The following is an 18,823-nucleotide window of genomic DNA, read 5'->3' as shown; positions in this document are numbered from 1 at the left end:
GCTGGATTTTTTTTTTTTTTTTTTTTTTTTTTTTTTTCTCCTATTTCTGGCGGCGGGCGGCTGGGGAAGCAGCTCTTGTGGTCTCCCGGCGGGTGAGGCCGAGAGAGAAACCGACCTCTAGGCGGCGCCCTGGCGTTGAGTCCGCGCTGAATAAGATTCTCGCCCAGCTCTGCGTCCCGCGCCGGGTGAAGGGGCCTGTTCCCGCAGGCGCTCGGGGCTCGGCCTGGAGCTGGCCGCCGGCATGTCGCCTTTGGCGCCCTCTGCCAACCAAGAGAAACACGGTTAAATGAGTGCGCTGGGACAGAAATCCACAGCTAATCAAGGCCCCATCCGCCCCCACCCCCTGGCCCTTACCTTCTAACCCCATCTCCTACGCTAGGGAGCCTTCCACAGCCCGAATCTCCTTTGATCTCCCCAGCAGCAGGCTAGAGGGCAGCGCCAGCATCTTTAACCCCCTCCCCCAGCTTGCAAAAGAAGACACTGAGGTCCGAAGGAATTAAGTGATTAGCCCAAGATCAGAGCAGCTATTAAAAGTGGTGAAGCAGGGCTGGAGGGGGAGCCCTCTATTCCAAGGGTAATGTTCTTTATCCGAAATTACCACAACCATTCACCCCCTCAAAACGTGTCTTTCTTGTAAGCAAAATTCATCTCCAGAAAGGCAGCTTTTTGGTGTTTTCTATGTTGGACGTTTGGCGTTTCTTGAGTTTCAAATTTGTGGAGGCCCATGAGAAAACTGGAGGCGGACATAGGGACAGCTGGGCCAGGATTCAGAGCCAGGACAAATCCAGTCCCCTCTCTTCCAATAAATGCTAACTCCTCACTTATGACCTCCCTGGCTGCACAACCCTGGCCAAGTGCCTTAGGCCCCGAGGTGCCCAGATTAAGACCTACTGGACAGGGAAGTTGAGAAGTGCGAACACTTTGTGAAAGAGGCTCCACAACTAAGAGAAGCTGCCGGCAACAGAACTGCTCCGCAGCCCCCAAACCAGGGGTGTTAGGGCCAGTCAGGCCACTCTCCTACTTGACCCAAATAGGGCCTCTTTGTTAAATTCTTGTGGAGCAAGGAAAGAGAGGTCTTATTCTGGAATGAGCCCCTCAGAGACGTCCAGGGCCTAGGAAGAGCAGGATAGGAGAAACCAGGGTCCCTCTTCCCGTTCCCCTGTGGCAGAGATGCCATTTTATACTGCAGAGCCCTCTGAGAGACATTTCTGCAGTTATTCCTAAAACAGAGGCGCCAGAGAATCACCTGCGGAGGAAGAAGGGAAGAAGAGGAGGGACAGGCTGCTGGGACCAGGCAGCAAAGGACAGGCACCTACTATGGGCCAGACTACGATGGGGTGCCTGCTGGTATCTGCAGTCCCACAAGAGGTGCATTTCCCAGCCGGGCACGAGCTCTTGAGGATGCCTAATTACCCAGCGCACATCTGGAGCAGCTGCGCCCTCGGACACATTATTTCACTCCAACCCCTATTTTCATTCCGGAGGTTGAGTCATAAAAGACTCTAGAGGCAGAATAAAGTCAGGTCTGTGTGTGTCAGCATTCCTGTGTGTGAGTGTGTGTGTGAATATGTGCACGTCCGGGGCGACGTCTGTGCATCTCACTGTGATTGCCCAATGGATTCGCTAAAGTTAAGGGGAAAAAATGGAGCAACATCAGGCGAATTCAACTGCGAACATACTGTCAGCCTCATTATCCGCCCATTTCAAGGGAAAGCATTTGGGTCTTGGAATTAGCCAGTTAATTGCCTCACTTCTTTGTTCACTTTAGGGCAGGAGAAACTATCTGCATCCTATTAAAGCATTCTATATTTCAAAACTTTAAGATCTCCTCATTCTCAATTTTCTTTATTTCTATCTTTATAACACTTGAGCACTCAGATCTGCCCGTATCTCTCTCTCTCTCTCACACACAAACACACACACACACACACACACACACACGTGTTTCATGCTTGAAAAGTAACTCTTAGTTTCTGCATCTGTAAAATCTGGTATCTTAACTCTTAAAGTTAATGTAAGGATTAATTAATGTACTATGATTTACTATGTGTCTAGCATTTAGCACAACACCTGGTGCAGAGGCAGCATTTAGTAAACAGTAACTACTAATAACAAGGAGGAGAAAGAAGAGAAAAGAGGAGGGGGAAAACGGGAATAGGGGGTGAGTGGCAAGGAGGAAATCTGCTTTGTTCACAGAGAGCCGGCCTAGGACGGAGAGTGTGTGTCTCAGCTGTATATGTATAATGTATTCTTTTGACTTAGAGCAATGTCTATAAAAGTGAGGCCCCTTGGACCCCTTGACCTGTAACTACCTCTTCAATAAGGTACAGAGAATTGGGGCAATTATCTGGCTCATTTCAGGTTCAAACTCCCTTTAGCCTGAAGTATCTGGATCTCATGGGAGAAAGGTCTGAGAAGTGGTGACTTGTATTCCTTTGACTTTTCAAGGAGTTCTTTCTCTTTGCTGTGGTGAGCACGGTCCTGCCTTAGAAAATGGGTAGACAAGAAATAGGGGGCCAGGAAGCTGGAATTAAACAGAACATCTGAGAAATGCTTGACAAAAACCAGGTCTTACCCACTCTCCCCAGAGGATCACCGCCCCACCGAAAGAAGTCATAGGCTTTTGCCTGCTGGGGACTTTCATTCCACATTCAGCAATCATTTCCTGAGCACCTACTGTGCCCAGCACTGGGCTGAGCTCTGGAGCTTCAGCAGGGCTGCACCCTACCAGTTGGCAGTACTGATGTGGCAGCCAGCAAGAGGTCTTGGCTCCTAGAAACAAGTCCAGGACACAAGAAAGGGGACAAGCCTGCTGGGCAAAAACTTCTGGCCAATAGCAGCACTGCCTTTTCAGGGCCAAAGTCCTAATGCAGGGGCGGAGCCAGAAGGTCGGGAGCACCCCCTTCCAATTGTCTATCAGAAAAAGGCCAACTCCACGGTGCAGGGCCCAGTGCAGGGAGGGGTGGGGCAGGCAAAGAGATGGCTAGAGGCTCCTGACCCTCAGTCGGAAGTTTCTGAGAACACCAATTAGCTTTCTTTAATTAGTAAAGTAAGGAGCCAATGAGCATATATTTCTTCTGCTCTGATTAAAAGCATTTAGGTCAGGTTTTCACAGCCAGGATTATCCAGTTTAAGCTGTCCCAAGAAGAGAATTGTTTATTTTTTTCTTTGTATTTTCAGGCAGGGGTCTGAATACTATTAGCCAACCATTGGTTTCTTGTCACAGCCTCGAACTGCTGGGCAGGTGGGTGGTGGTTGTACAGCGCAGAGAGTGGCAACTAGAAATGAGTTGGAGTCTTTCCTGTGCCAAGTCACATTTGTTTGAAATATATAGACAATTGAGGAGCAGCCAGGAGGGCTTGGGTTTGGAGTATAAGTATGTTTGGAGGGGGAGGGTACAATTAGCCAGATAATTTCCAGTTATCCTAATTTGTCTTAACATAGTCCTCGAAAAATGAAGTTTATTTACTTCCCAGACCCCAAAGAAGCCTGATTTTTCTCCTGGGAGATTTAGCTTGGTCAATTCACACAGGTGGGGAGATGGTCAGGAAACTTAATAGGCTGGGGAAGAACAGCTAAGTCCTTCTTTACACTCTGTGTCTAAACAGGCCACAACGCATGAGGCTGGGCGTAATTAGGAGGTCCCCCAGGATAGTCAGGGGTCACATGCTATTTATCTCTTACAAACAAGATTACTAAAATATTAGGGAGCAAATCCTTCCCCTTTAAGTCCAGCATTTGGTATTCCCCAGCCTCTAACCTTGGCTAAATCAGCCCCAAGTAGAGCCGGGGTCCCTGAGGAAAAGTAATAAGTGAGTCAATAAGGGACACAAAGGAACATTCTATTGCCCAATCCCCATTTGCTTGACTTACAGACAGCTTTAGTTAGGAGGCTGTTTCCAGATAGTCTTCCCTTTCAGGAGTTCTGGTATGGTTTTAAGTTCCTGGGAAGCTGCTTAAGCCTGATTTCCTTCCATTGCACTTCCAACTGCTGGCCAGTGCAAGATCAGCTTTCCCCAGCAAAGCTCTTCCCACGTTCTCAGGCTCCCAGCTGCTGGGAAGGAAAGACTGACTCCCGCTGGGAAGGAAAGACTGACTCCCACTGGGAGACCAGACCCTACAGGTAATGGTGGGGAGAGGACACTGCCACTGGACTGTTTTTAAAGGTGAAGGTTGACCTGGCAAAATGGAGATGTCAGCCAAGAGAAAGGGTGAAGAGCTACGTAAACTGACTATATTTGGCCTCGGCATTTCCCAGACACCAGCTCCTTTGATCTATCCAAATTGTAGTTCTTAACTTGGTGTCTGAGGAGACTGAAACTCTGAAATTGTGGGATTTGGTGAGTACTACATAAGTGCATTTTTTTTTCTCGGTAGAGGGAAATCAATATTGTTCATCAAAATTTAAATTATCTTATCAGGGAGCGGCCCCCCAAAATGTTAAGAACCTCTCATCCGCTAATCTTATACAACCAACCAAAAACGTAATGCAAAGGGAGGCGTTGTAATAGACTTGGGTATCTGACAAGACAAATTAAAAGGACAAACAATTTCTTGTTCCACAAGGTTGAATAGACACTGTCACCTGGATTTCCTGGAACACCAGGCACCAGGTCACAGGTGCTGGGGACTCCTGGACTGAGACCAGGCAGGCCACAACACCCAGTCACTACCTCCTCCGTATTTGCCTTTTCAGACAAGGAGTATGCAAGGTCTCTGTGTCTCTAATCAAAGTGATATGGAGCTTTTATCCACTGGGGCCTGGACCTTCCGCCATTTGCCACCTTGTCCAAAGCCATCTCATACCGAAAGAGAATTGAACGTTTCAGGAAACACCTCCCCTGTGGAAATGCCCTTCTCTTGGGGAATGGGTATAATGTCCAAATCTCCAACTCCCATCATTTCCAACCAGCCCTGAGGAACTGTCTGAAACCCCAGAGTCCAGAGACCATCAGCGGGGGCCAACAGCCATGACCTTTGAGTTTTCTTGGCCGCTGGGCCACAAAAAGGGTGCAAGAGACAGCTGGACAGGTAGACAGAAGTAGGCACAAAGAAAGGGGCCCTGGACGGCTGTCAGAGAAAAGATGGACAATGACAAAGAGAGAAGTGAAGTAGCTGGACTGGAGGCGGGAACTGGAGCGCAGCAGGCAGGTGGAGTGGCCAAAACCCGCGTGCTAAGAAGAGTCCAGAGGGGCGGCAGAGGCGGCCAGGCGCGTCTCCGTTCCCCATCTTTACGCTGGGGTTAATGACCTCCTCAGCGCCCCCTCGTCCCAAACCACCCAATTACAACTCCTCAGGCTCCTTAATGCTCTGATTAATTGGCTGGTTCGGGCGGATGGAGGTGCTCCTCTGCTGGGGACCTGGCGGGGTTTCGCTAGATCATTTGTTAATTGTGGGAAGGAAGGTCGTATTCGGGGAGAGGAAATCCAGGGCTGGAAAAGTGGGTGAGCGGCGCTGGCACAGGCGGCCAGGAGGGAGCAGATGAACTGTTCGTTAGGAGCAGCGAGGTAGTCGGGAGCGCTGAGATTCAGAGACCAGGACCCACTCCCTCTCTGAGCAGCAAATCCGGAAGAAGATGCTCATTCGGTAAGGGCGAGGGAGCCCTGCAAGGCGCCCCACCCCGGGCTCGGTCTATCCGCGTGCCAAGATCCCGCTTGGGGCGAGGCGCTGGGTCAGCGTTTAGAGCCACTCCCTGCGCTGGTGGCTGGACATAGCCTCCCTATCACACCTCATCTTCCCCCTTCCCCGACGGCGGAGGTTGTGAATCTACAGGCCCTTGACGTTGAGGCGTCGGAGGGCGCACCTTTGTAATTGTGGCCTCACTTCGCCCCTTAAGTACCGCTTCCGGGCGCCGAGGCTGGATATGAAAGCCCGGTTCCTAATCCTCTGCTTTGGCCCCCTCCTCCGGACTGCTGGGACTCCAACCTAGGCCCTCCCCAGTTTCCATCACTGCGGCGCCAACCCGCGGCTGGGCTGTCTGCGAGAGGGAGCTGAAGGTGCGCGGAATCCCGAGGTGCCGCTGACCTTCCTCTCAACGCTGACTCTGCGGCTCCCGCCCGGCCATCTCCCTATGGGGCAGACTTCCTGTTCTCCCGCTCACAGCAGGGAGGCAGTAGCGGAGCCGGTCAGCAGCTTGCACGGAGTTCTTCACTCTGCGCCCAGCCCCGGGACACAGGTGCAGATCGCCAGCGGAGCACTGCGGAGTGCTCGCCGTCGTGCACTAGTGAATCCTAGACGGAGGACTTGGTCCATTCCACGCAGTCCCAGGCAGGTCCGCAGCGGAGGGACTCAGCGGTCTCCAACCCTTGGTCACGACTTCCGCGACCCTCCACCCCTCGAAGAGACCTGGTCCCGTGGAGCTGTCCCCCTAGGAGCCGCAGCGGGAATAGCAAGGCAAAGGGGACCACTCAGCCCCCAGGAGGAGCCCAGAAGCGAGAAGGTTGCTGCGGGGAGCCTCTGGTTCCCTCTAGTTCACCTTGGAGCCCAGGAGCTCCCTGGACCAAGGAGTGAACAGACCTGAGGAAGAGGTAAGAGGAGGTTTAACGAGTAAAAATTTGGACTGTCTCCTCTTATATTGCTTTAAAGCATGAGGAATTTGGGCACTGACTTCTCTCTCCTTAAAGGAGGTTCTGGCGTTCTGGCCAGTCCTTGCGTGTCTGCACCCAGCGCCGTCAACAATTTAAGGAGGAACTTTTCTGGGTGGTCGAGGCTTGAGAGTTCATAGTTATCTTTTAAAAAGTCATTACTGTTACTTAATATCTAGGTTATTTTGGACTAAGCCCCCACCTTCGCTCCAGCCGAAATTCGACCTTTAACAGTACTAGAGAGTGCTTCAAAAGAGGAGGGCTGTGGAAGAAGCGATTCAGACGGCCCCAAGAGGGGTGATGGGAAAGAGTGGGGGCTTTGGCTTTAATGATCTCTGCAAGTTAAAGGCCATTATTCCTATAACTGCAGCTGGGGAAAGGGCAGAGGAGGCAAGGATGGAAAGTGGGCCGAGGGTGGCCACTTTGGCATCTTCTTGAGAAAGGAGGCATTTGAATTCCCGGCCCAACTAAAAGCTCCGAGATGCTTTTGCCCTTTGCTTTACAGACAGTGGTGGCAAAGAAACACTGCCACCAGGGTGTTTTTAAAGGTGAAGGTTGACCTGGTAAGCACTGAGATCAGCTAAAGGAAAAAAAAAGTAAAGACCCACATTTGGTCTCAACATTTTCCAGACACAAACTTCTCTGATTAATCCAAATAGTTCTCAACCTGAAGTTCAAGGAATTTGAAATCCTCTGAAATTGTGGGATTTCACAGTTCTACAAGAAAGTCAGCTGTCACTTTCTGAGAAGCCCTGGGAGGGGAAGGACGCAAGAGGAGGTACATGAGGAAAGGAGGTGAGAGGCCCCAGATCTAGCTCTCTAGACATTGAGCGCTGGACCCCCAAGCTCTGAAACTCAAGCTGACCCCATCTACACATTGCCAAACTGAGTGGAAAGTTGCAAGGCAGCCAAGGAGATAAATTGTATTTACCGCTTTAAGGATGAGTTTGGGTGTCTAAGCAGATTATAAATCTGGGTATTTCCAGTATTTGTTTCTTTCTTTCAACTATGCATGAGTTTTGGCCCAGAGTAGTTTCTGGGGCCTTTGGGGCAGTTAGGCAAGAGAGGGACTCAGACCTACAATTCCTTGATCTTGCCTTTACTTGGTGAAGAGCCCAAGGTTCCCCACTGGCAGGCAGGGTCAGAACCAAGTCGGCCCTAGGTCAGCCCTCAAGACTCCTTTCTCTGAGACCAGGCCTCTGGCCAAACTGCAGACTCCTTCCACACCTGGCCACTGGAATAATGATGGCATTTTTGTCTTCTCCCATTTTTGAAAACTGCAGAAGCCCCAAATCCTTAGTCCCTCTTGAGGAAGGAGGTACCATTCGATCTTGGGGTGCTGGTGGGGGATTGTAGAATCAAATATCCTCTAAGCCTGTGAGGACAAGGTCTGCTAGGATGACTTGGTGTCAATTACAGTTCTGATTGCTGCCTGGATAGGTCAAATATTCCCTCCTTTCCCTCCTCATTCCTTCTGTTCAAGCCCAGAAAATTCACAGATTTTCTGTTTGGAGAGAGAGAAAAAAATGGGCAAAACCTGGGAGTAAAAGGAAGATGAGGGAGAAGAAAACGAGGGAGAGGAATCAATAGACTAAAATAACAAAACTCTCCAACCCAACAGCACTTTAAGCTTGACTTTTAATCCGGCCAGAAACAAAAAGAAGTTGGAGGCAGGGTGGGTAGGATGTGAAGTTCCCAGCCCCACAGATTCTCCTGTCCTCATGGGGTTGGTGCCTTCCCAGGTGGTGAGAACCATGTCTGTTGTGGGGGTGGGAGGGATGTCCTGGGTCTTTCAAGTTGCAGTGTGGAGAATAAGGCTCTTTCTAAGGGTCTCTGAGGTCTCCCACAACACCTTGCTTGGACTAGCAAAGCTTTTCTTTGTATTTCTTCTGGGGCAGTGTGTATGTGTATGCCTGTGTAGGGTGGTGTTCTAAACCACGGCAGAAGGTGAGCAATTCTCCTGGTGAGCCAAGGGCTATATGTTTGGGGTGGCGGAGGCTTCATCCTTTCTGAACTGGGGAAATGGGGACTTGGAGCCAAGTGCACCAGACTTTAGGGAAAGCGAGGAGCTGCAGCTCCAAAAGGGGATTTTGAGGGAAGATCATATCAGGAAAGGCTCCCCCGACTTGCTTCCTCAAAGGATTAGGGAAGTGCACTGAGAAAAGAGAACTCAAGTCTTCTCCATTAGGCGTCTTTGTGCTTCCATTTGTACTGGAAAGCACAGTCCTGGGCAGTCAGTTGCACATTCCACCTCTGGTATGTGGAATATGTGAAATATACCAAACAATGGTCTACTTTGGGAGGGAGGAGGCATATAGATGAAAATATGAATTTCCCTTCTACTGCCTTTATTATTGAGCACAATTGGGAGCACATAATTTCATGTCTCTTTCGCATGTCTGTATAAATCCTTAATCTTTAAACGGTGGTTAACTACTCCGAGAGGCACAGTTGCTGTCATATAAGATTCCTAGCCGACTCCTGCGGGTTACTAATTCCTCCCAGACTCCACAATACCCACGATGCACGATGCACACCCCTTTATGCTTGCTTTTCTCTACATGCCTTTTCAAAGGCGAATAATTTTTGTATTGACCCATGAGTCAGTCCATACAGTTTGAAATCCTTTGGATGCCCTCTGCCCACTCCCATAAACAACAGGCCCCTCCACAAAAATGCATATGCCCTGTTTTTGTGAGTGTGAGTTTCAAATAAGATGGCGGCTCCTGGCATTCCTTAGATTCAGATACACAGTCTCTCAGGCAGGAGGCTGCTCACAGTCCAGAGGGGAAGGAAACCTATGCGGCCCCCAAAAGCTAAAGCAAGAGGATCCCCCAAGTATTCTGCCCCTTCCACGCTAGGAGGCAGCTAGAGAGACAGCGCGCGGGAGAGCTGATTCTGCACCTTGGGGACCTGGGGGCTTCTGTCTAGACTAAGAGTTCCAGGCCAATTTCTAATTTCCATTAGGAAAAGTGGCCCTTCTTCCTTCCCAAGCGATTCCTCATCCCCAAGGCTGCTCAGGGTGGCTGGCCCATGCCTCTCTCATCCGCCTGGAATCGGGGGTTGTGAGCAGGCGGCCCAGGACGCAGGGCCTCAGGCTGGGCGGGGCACTGAGCACCCGGCTCTGGGGAGCCAGGGTTTCCGGTAGAACGAGGGGAGGCAACCCTTTTCCCCATACACAAACCTTCTCTTGGAGAGGTAGGGTCGGGTGCGAGCGGATGGGAAGGCCAAGGCGTTTCGGGTGCGCCCCGAGCCCCACCCGGGGAACTGCCTCGGTCTGGAGATCAAGGTTAAGCCGGTGGCCCTGGGTAGCCCACGCCTGCCACGGGCGGTCGGTCCTGAAAGCTCAGGCCACGGGGCTGGCCAGCTTAGAGAGGGGCCTTTCACGCCGCAGTCCCCAGCTGCGAGAGGAAGGGCTGCGCCCGCCTCCTCACCTACCTCTCGGAACCACGCCGTCCGCCGCGCGTCCTGGTAGACTGCAGGAGCCCAGGGCTTCTGGGGACTGTGACGGCGCCCAAGGCGGGGGATAAGGCGGCTCCGGGTCACCGCCCTCTGCCCCCCCGCTCTGTGAGGCCTCTCGAGGCAGTGTCTGTGTCTGGGGCAGCGACGCCGACGGCGTTGGGGCGCGAAGGGGCTCATGCTCCTGCGTCCCCCTGGCGCCGGTGAGTTGCGGGCGAGAACAGGGTCCGGGAGGGGGATTGGCGCGAGCGCTTCCTGCCTCCGCCCGCGGGGGGGGGCTCGGCCGTCTCACCTGCCCCCACCCGCGGCGCCGTCGGATCCCAGAGCGGCTGGTGAGGAGATGGGCCTGGCGCGCCGCGGGAAGGCCAGAGGCGCGGAGGAGCAGCGCCCAGATGGCCGGAGAGAGCAGAGAGAGAGAGAGAGAGAGAGAGAAGAGCGGGGTGGGGGAGAGGGGGAGAGAGAGAGAGAGAGAGAATATAACAGGCAAGAGAGAAGCAGATCCAAGGGCGCGCCCAGAGAAACCATCAAATGCACAAATAGACAAAAGAGGTAGAGGAGAAAGCCGAGTCCCAGGGACTGAAAGAAGCCATGGGCGCCTGAAGCGAGCGACAAGTTATCCTTGGGAGTTGGAAATGTGAGAGGGAGGGGCGAGGCCGAAGGAGGCTGAGAAGAGAGGGGGCGCTCACACCCTGGGCGGGAGGCGACTGATCTACACGTAGGGCTCCGTATCTGGAGAAAAAGAGAGCGCCGGACCCTCCTCCGCCCACCTCCGGCCCCAGCCGCAGCCCAGTGACTTCCCGCCATCCTCGGACACCGAGCGGCTCCTGCCTGGGGTTGTCCCACCGGGATGGCTGCACCAGGCTGAAGGCTGTCTCTCTACCTGCCTCCTTTTTCTGTTCCCTGTGCCTTACATGGGTTCATTCCTATTCTATGAACCCAGAGGGAACGACCTTGGCCAAGGTCAGAGAAGGAGCTTGAAAGTTTCACTTTCCATCTCAGCCCTCAGGACGCCTTTGCGTTTTGGCCCTTCGTTAGCGTGCTATCCTGGAATTGCAGGCTCTTCTCTTTATTTCTGAGACGCAAATAGAGGTTCTAACCTACCTACAATCAGTGAAACTATGACAAACAGTGGCATTCCTGGCTGGTTGGTATCTAAGGAGTGGCCCCCCTGCCTGACCTCAGCCCTGAGACCCTGCTTCCTCCTTAGCCTGCATGGGACTGGGGACACCCCCTCACAATCTAGTCCCTTCCTGCAGGTGGTTGTCCAGGAGGCAGGTAGAGAGTGTCTGAGGTCTGGGTCCTAAGCCTGGCTCTGCCACTGACTTCAGCCCCCACCCCTTATCCTTTTAGGCCTCAGTTTTTTCCTCTGTAAAATGGGCAGAGTGGTTTTACAAGTGATTTTACCAAGTGAGAAGTGTGGAAATATCTAATTATAATTGTGAATTTGCCCATTTCTCCTTTCAATTCTATCATTTTTGGTGCTTCATGTATTTTTGAAGCTCTGTTATTAGGTGTGTACCACATTTAGGATTGATGTGTCTTCTTAGGTGTGTACCACATTTAGATTTAGGATTGATGTGTCCTTTTTCTTTTTCTTTCTTCTTTTTTTTTTTTTTTTTTTGAGATGGAGTCTTGATCCAGCCCAGACTGGAGTGCAGTGGTGCAATCTCGGCTCACTGCAACCTCCGCCTCCTGTGTTCAAGCGATTCTCCCACTTCAGCCTCCCGAGCAGCTGGGACCACAGGCGTGCGCCACCACGCCCAGCTAATTTTTGTATTTTTAGTAGGGACGGGTTTTCACCATGTTGGCCAGGCTGGTCTTGACTCCTGACGTCAGGTGATCCGCCTTCCTCAGCCTCCTAAAGTGCTGGGATTAGAGGCATAAGCCACCGCGCCAGCCATGGTGTGTCTTCTTATCCTTTGCTTCTGCAGCCTCCTCTCATTTGCAGGTTCTGTTGAGCTTGAACTGCTGAGAGAAAATACGTCCAAATGGGAATTTTATTCTGTATCCACTTAAACATGAATGTAGAAGTATGACAAAACTAAATTTTGCTTCCAAAATGTTTTCTTTCTTTTTTCCTTTTTTTTTTTTTTTTTTTTTGAAACGGAGTTTCGCTATTGTTGCCCAGGCTGGAGTGCAATGGCGCGATCTCGGCTCACCGCAGCCTCAGCCTCCCAGGTTCAAGCGATTCTCCTGAGTAGCTGGGATTACAGGCGTGAGTCACCGTGCCCGGCCCCAGAATTTTTTCTGTTTGGGTCTATTTTTCTACTTTTTCTTCACTTTTTGTTGATATATAGTATACATGAGGTAAAGAATCTAATGTTAAACCTCTGGCTCAATATATTTTTGCATAGATCCCATCTGTGTAACTACCACCTAGATCAAGATGTTTCCTGCTTACCAGAAGGCCCCTTGTAACTCCTTCCAATTAATAGCCCTCTGGTCAATCCCTCCATACCCCCTAACAATTATTTGGCTTTCTATCAGCATATATTAGTTTTGTCTAATCCTTCAACTTCATATAAACATGAGTATGTATTATTTTGTTTGGCTTCATCTGCTCAATATTACTTGTGTGGGACCTATCCATGGTGCTGTATATGGCAGTAGTTCATTCATTTTATTATTGTGTTATATTAATTGTATGAACTTATTACAATGTATTTAACCTGTTTGACTCTTGGTGGCCTTAAGGGTTGTTTTCAGTTTGGAACTATTATGAAAAAGCTGTTATGAACATTACATCTGTGTCTTTTGATGGATGCCTGCACTTGGAGACCCAGGAGTGGACAATATTGGGTAACAGAGTAGGAATATGTTTATGTTTGCTAAATAATGACAGTTTTCCAAAGTGGTTGACCAGTTTACACCCCTACTAGTAATGTGTGAGATACATAGAGAAGTAAGCTTTACAAAAAAAAAAAAAAAGACAAAGAGGACTCAGTTACCGCATATGCCTACCAACACCTGACACTGTCTGTCTCTTCATTCTGGTGGGTTTGTGGTAATCTTGCAATGAGGTTTTTTGCTTGTTTGCTTTTTGGGTTTTTTTTTTTTTGTACATTTTAAAAAATGTGGTAAAAACATGTAATAAAATTTTCCATCTTAACCTTTTTTTTTTTTTTTTTTTTTTGAGACGGAGTCTTGCTCTGTCTCCTAGGCTGGAGTGCATGATCTTGACTCACTGCCAGCTACTTCTCCCGGGTTCAGGCCATTGTCCTGCCTCAGTCTCCCGGGTAGCTGGGACTACAGGCGCCTGCCACCATGCCTGGCTAATTTTTTATACTTTTAGTAGAGGCAAGGTTTCACCGTGTTAGCCAGGAAGGTCTCGATCTCCTGACCTCATGATCCGCCCACCTTGGCCTCCCAAAGTGCTGGGATTACAGGCGTGAGCCACCACACCCAGCCCATCTTAACCTTTTTTAAGTGTACAGTTCAGTATGTTAAGCATATTCACACTGTCGTGCCACAGATCTCTAGAATATTTTCATCTTTCAAAACGGGACTCAATACCCACTGAGTAAAAGTTGCCGCCCCATTCCCCCCTTTCCCCAGCACCTGGCAATTATCATTTTACTTTGTTTCTATAAGTTTGAATACTTTAGATACCTCATATAAGTGGAATCATACTGTATTTGTCTTTTTCTGACTGATTTGTTTCACTTTGCATGTCTTCAAGGTTCACCCACATTGTAGCATGTAATAGGATTTCTTTATTTTTAAGGCTAGGTAATATTCCATTATATTTATATACTATATTTTGCTTATCCATTCAACTGTTGATGGCCATTTAGCTTGCTTCCACCTCTTAGCTGTTGTGAACAGTGCTGCAATGAATATGGGTGTGCAAGTATCTCCTCAAGCTCTCTCTTACTTTCAGTTCCTTTGGGTAGATATTAAGAAGTAGTATCCGCCAAGTGGAGTGACTCATGCCTGTAATCCCAGCAGTTTGTGAGGCCAAGACAGGTGGATCACCTGAGGTTAGGAGTTTGAGACCAGTCTGGCCAACATGGTGAAACCCCATTTCTACTAAAAACACAAAATTAGCCTGGCATGATGGCGGGTACCTATAATCCCAGCTATTCGGAAGGCTGAGGTAGGAGAGTCGCTTGAATCTGGGAGGCAGAGGTTGCAGTGAGCCGAGATCACACCATTGCACTCCATTGCGCTAGGCGACAAGAGCAAAACTCCATCTCAAAAAAAAAAAAAAAAAAATCTGTCAATAAATAAAAGAAGTAGTATTGCTGAGTCATATGGTAATTCTATTTTTAATTTTTTTTTGAGGAACCTCCATACTGTTTTCCATGGTGGCTGCACCATTTTACAGTCCCACCAATAGTGCACAGAGTTCCAATTTCTCCACATCCTTGTCAGCATCTGTTAATTTTTGTTTTGTTTTGTTTTTTGATAGTGGCTATCCTAATGGGTGTGAGGTGATGTCTCACTGTAGTTTTTTGTTCTTTGGCTTTTTTTTTTTTTTTTTTTTTTTTTTTAAGATAGAGTCTCTCTCTGTCGCCACAATCATAGCTCACTGCAGCCTTGAACTTCTGGGCTCAAGTGATTCTCCCACCTCAGCCTCCCAAGTATCTGGGACTACAGGCATATGCCACCACTCCTGGCTTATTTTAAAAAGCACTGGGATTACAGGCATGAGCCTCCATGCACAGCTGTGGGGAGAGTTTTGATACAAATTCAATTCAATTTCTGTACATACATAAGACTATTCATATTATATATTTCTTCTTGGGAAAGCTTTGGTAGTTTGTGTTTTTCAATAAATTTGTTAATGTATTCCATAGTGTTGAGTTTATTTGCATATAGTTGTTCTGAATATTCCTTAGTATTCTTTTAATGTCTATATGATCTGTAGTGATGTTCATTCATTCCTGATAATGGTAATTTGTGTTTTCTCTTTTTTTCTTGATCAGTCTGCCTTTTAAAAAACTGGCTGTTTTTAAAACTGGCTGGTTTCATTTTCTCTATTGCTTACAGTTTCTATTTCAGTGATTTTCACTCATCTATGTTATTTCCTTCCTTCTGCTTACTTTGGGTTTAATTTGCTCTTTTATTTTTTCCTAGCTTCTTAAGGTACAAGCTTAAAGTGTTGCTGCTAGACCTTTCTTCTCTTGTAATGTAAGTATTTAATGCTATAATGTCCCTGTGAGCACTTCCTTAACTGCATTCACACTTTGTGACATGTGGTATTGTTCAATTTCCTTTAGTTCAAAATATTTTCTAATTTTCTTCATGCTTTCTAATTTGATCTACGGGTTAAGATTGTGTTGTTTCATTTCCAGAAGTTTTGGCTATTGTTGTTATTGATTTTCTGTTTACTTCTGTTCTGGTCAGGGAACATAATTTGTATAATTTCAATCCTTTTCAATTTATTGAGAATTAATTTATGGCTCAGATTATGGTCTATTTTGGTGAATGCACCATGTGCACTTGAAATGAATGTGGACTCCCCTATCACTGAGTGGAATATCTGTAGAGATCAATAAGGTCAAAGTATTTAATGTTGTTCAAATCTTCTGTATACTTACTGATTTTCTTTTTACTTCTTTTATCAGTTACCAAGTGAGGAGTGTTGAAATATCCAACTATAATTTGTGGATTTCTCCTTTCAATACTATCATTTTTGGTGCTTCATGTATTTTTGAAGCTCTATTTTTAGGTATGTACCACATTTAGGATTTATATATTTTCTTAGTGAAATGACCCTTTTGTCATTATGTAATGCTTTTCTTTATTCATGGCTGTAGTCCTTGTTCTAAAGTGTAACTTGTTTTCTATTTTATATGTATAAAATAGGTGTTTCTTCCCTTGGCTCCTAGGAGGTGCTGGAATTACAGGCGTGGGGGCTTACGCCTGTAATTCCAGCACTTTGGGAGGATGAGGTGGGCAGATCTTTTCAGTCCAGGAGTTTGAGACAGACTGGCCAACATGGCAAAACCCCACCTCTACTAAAAATATAAAAATTAGGCCAGACGTGGTGGCTCACGCCTGTAATCACAGCACTTTAAGAGGCCGAGGCAGGTGGATCACTTGAGGTCAGCAGTTCAAGACCAGCCTGGCCAACATGGTGAAACTCCATCTCTACTAAAAATACAAAAATTAGCCGGGCATGGTGGTGCATGCCTGCAATCCTAGTTACTCTGGAGACTGAGGCAGGAGAATCACTTGAACCAGGGAGGCAGAGGTTGCAGTGAGCCAAGATGGCGCCATTGCACTCCAGCCTGGGCAACAGAGCAAGACTCTGTCTCAAAAAATAAAAATAAAAATAAAAAAATAACCTGGCATGATGGCGTGTGCTTGTAATCCCAGCCACTGAGGAGGCTGAGACACAAGAATCTCTTGAACCTGGGAGGCAAAGGTTGCAGTGAGCCATGATCACCACCACTGTACTCCAACCTGGGCAACAGAGATCCTGTCTCAAAAAAAAAAAAAAAAATATATATATATATATATATATGTATATATATCATATTAATACAGTCACTCAAACTTTCTTTTGATTTTTTTATGTGAATGGGAATTTTTATCCTTTTATTATTGACCTATCTGTGTCTCTATATTTAAAAGCAATTTCTTGTGGGCAGAATATGGTTGAGTCTTGTGTTTTTATTCAATCTGACTCTTATATTGATATTTAAACCTATTGGACTTGGTGAGATTGATATCTACCATCTTGCTATCTGCTTTTTATTTATACTATCTGTTATTTGTTCCCCTTTTCCTCTTTTTCTGCCTTTTTTTAGATTGAATATGTTTTAGGATTTCTTTTTGTTGTTGTTGTTTTGTTTTTGAGACAGAGTTTCGTTCTTGTTGCCCAGGCTAGAGTGCAATGGCGCAATCCTGGCTCACTGCAACCTCCGCCTTCTGGGTTCAAGCGATTCTCCTGTCTCAACCTCCTGAGTAGCTGGAATTACAGGTGCATGTCACCACACCCGGCTAATTTTTGTATTTTCAGTAGAGACGGGGTTTCACCATGTTGGCTAGGCTGGTCTCGAACTCCTGACCTCAGGTGATCCGCCAACCTCAGCCTCCCAGAGTGCTGGGATTACAGGTGTGAGCCACCGGGCCTGGCCAGGATTTCTTTCATTTCAACTGACTGTTGGCTTATTAACTCTACTTTTTTGTTTTAATTTTTAGTGGTTACTGTTATTTTAATGTATTAGTCAGATTTTTCAAGAAAAACAAAACCTATAGGAGATGGGTAGATGGATAGATAGATAGATACATACATACGTACATACATACATACATAGACAGAGGAGGATTTATTATAAGGAATTGGCTTGCATGATTATGGAGGCTGAGAAGTCCCAAGATCTGCAGTTGACAAGTTGAGGACCTAGGAGTATCAGTGGCATAACTCCAGTCTGAATCTGAGTCCAAAGGCTGGAGAAGATCAGTGTTCCAGCTCAAAAACAAGCAGGGAGAGCCTTCATCTTCTGGCAGGAGTGCCTTTTTGTTCTTGTCAGTTCTTCAAATGATTGGATGTGGTCCACCCACATTAGGGAGGGCAATGTGCTTTACTCAGTCTATTGATTCAAATAACGTCATGCAGAAACACCCTCGTAGACATACCCAGAATAATGTTTAACTGAATATCTGGCACCCCATGGCCTAGGCAAGTTGACACATAAAATTAACCATCACATCTGAGATGTACAATTTGCGTCTTTAACTTATCACAGTCTTTCTGCAAAGAATATTATATCACTTATCTGGGCGTAGTGCTGTGTGCTTATAGTCCCAGCTACTCAGGAGGCTAAGTGGGGAGGATTGCTTGAGCCCTGAAGTTTGAGGCTACAGTGAGCTGTGATCACATCACTGCTCTTCAGCCTGGGCGAGAGAGCAAGAGCTTGTCTCTAAAAAAATAAATAAATAAATAAAAAGAATATTACCTCATGTATAGTGAGTGATACGATAGTATACTTCTATTTCCTCCTCTTTTGTGGCTATTGCTGACATATAATTTGTCTATAGCTATGAGCCCTGCAGTACATTGCTATTATGTTTTGCTTAAATAGTAAATTGTCTTTTAAACATATTAAAATGAAATAAGGTGTTTTATGTTTATGTGCATATTTGCCATTTCTGGTGCTCTTTATACCTTTGTGTAGACCCAAATATCCATCTTTGTAACTTTCCTTCTTCCTGATATATTTTCTTTAACATTTGTATACCGCAGGTATGCTGGTGACAGTTTCTTTCAGTTTTTGTCTGGAAAAGTCATTTAAAGTTAAAACATTTTAAAACTTTACAATTTGCAATAATATTATACTTATGAAGAATTACAAAATTGCACAAAAAATTTCCATAAACGTATCTCCCAATTTCTTCATATGGTAACATCAACAAAACTACCATCCAAACCAGAAGATTGACATTGATACAATACTATTAATTCACCTGGAGACTTCATTCCAGTTTTGTCCATTGTCCTACTATTGCCCCTTTTCTTGACCAGTATTCAGTCCAGGGTTGCTTATTGCCTTTAATTGTCTTTTCTTCTTAGTCTCCTTTAATCTGGGATAGTTCCTCAGGTTTCCTTTCTTGACACTTGTGCCGGTTGTTTACGGTTGCCCTGCAGAGCAAAGATCAGCTCCTCTACCCAAATGTGGTTTGAATGTGGAGACTGATAATGCCACATATACACAAAGACGGCATGAGACATTCTGGGCAGAGCACAACAGGCTCCCCAAAAGGCTCCCAAATGGCTTGAGAACAAGGGAGGGGCAAGTTGCCTTGGGTCTTATTGGGGTTAAGGGCTG

General features: G+C 47.1%; 1 long non-coding RNA gene across 1 annotated transcript in view; it reads left to right on the top strand.

Annotated features, from left to right (window-relative positions):
• The first annotated feature begins 10,273 nt into the window (after positions 1-10,273).
• The window catches only part of LOC105472428 (uncharacterized), a 55,636-nt gene continuing 47,086 nt past the window's right edge, over positions 10,274-18,823 (top strand). Inside the window, exons 1-3 of the long non-coding RNA XR_011615779.1 lie at positions 10,274-12,842; positions 15,123-15,176; positions 15,614-15,717. This is a non-coding gene — a long non-coding RNA (uncharacterized lncRNA). The remainder of the gene's footprint in view (positions 12,843-15,122; positions 15,177-15,613; positions 15,718-18,823) is intronic.

Source organism: Macaca nemestrina, chromosome 17 (genome assembly GCF_043159975.1).
Source record: "Macaca nemestrina isolate mMacNem1 chromosome 17, mMacNem.hap1, whole genome shotgun sequence".
Taxonomy (NCBI): domain Eukaryota; kingdom Metazoa; phylum Chordata; class Mammalia; order Primates; family Cercopithecidae; genus Macaca; species Macaca nemestrina.
This window is presented reverse-complemented; position numbering and strand designations above follow the sequence as displayed.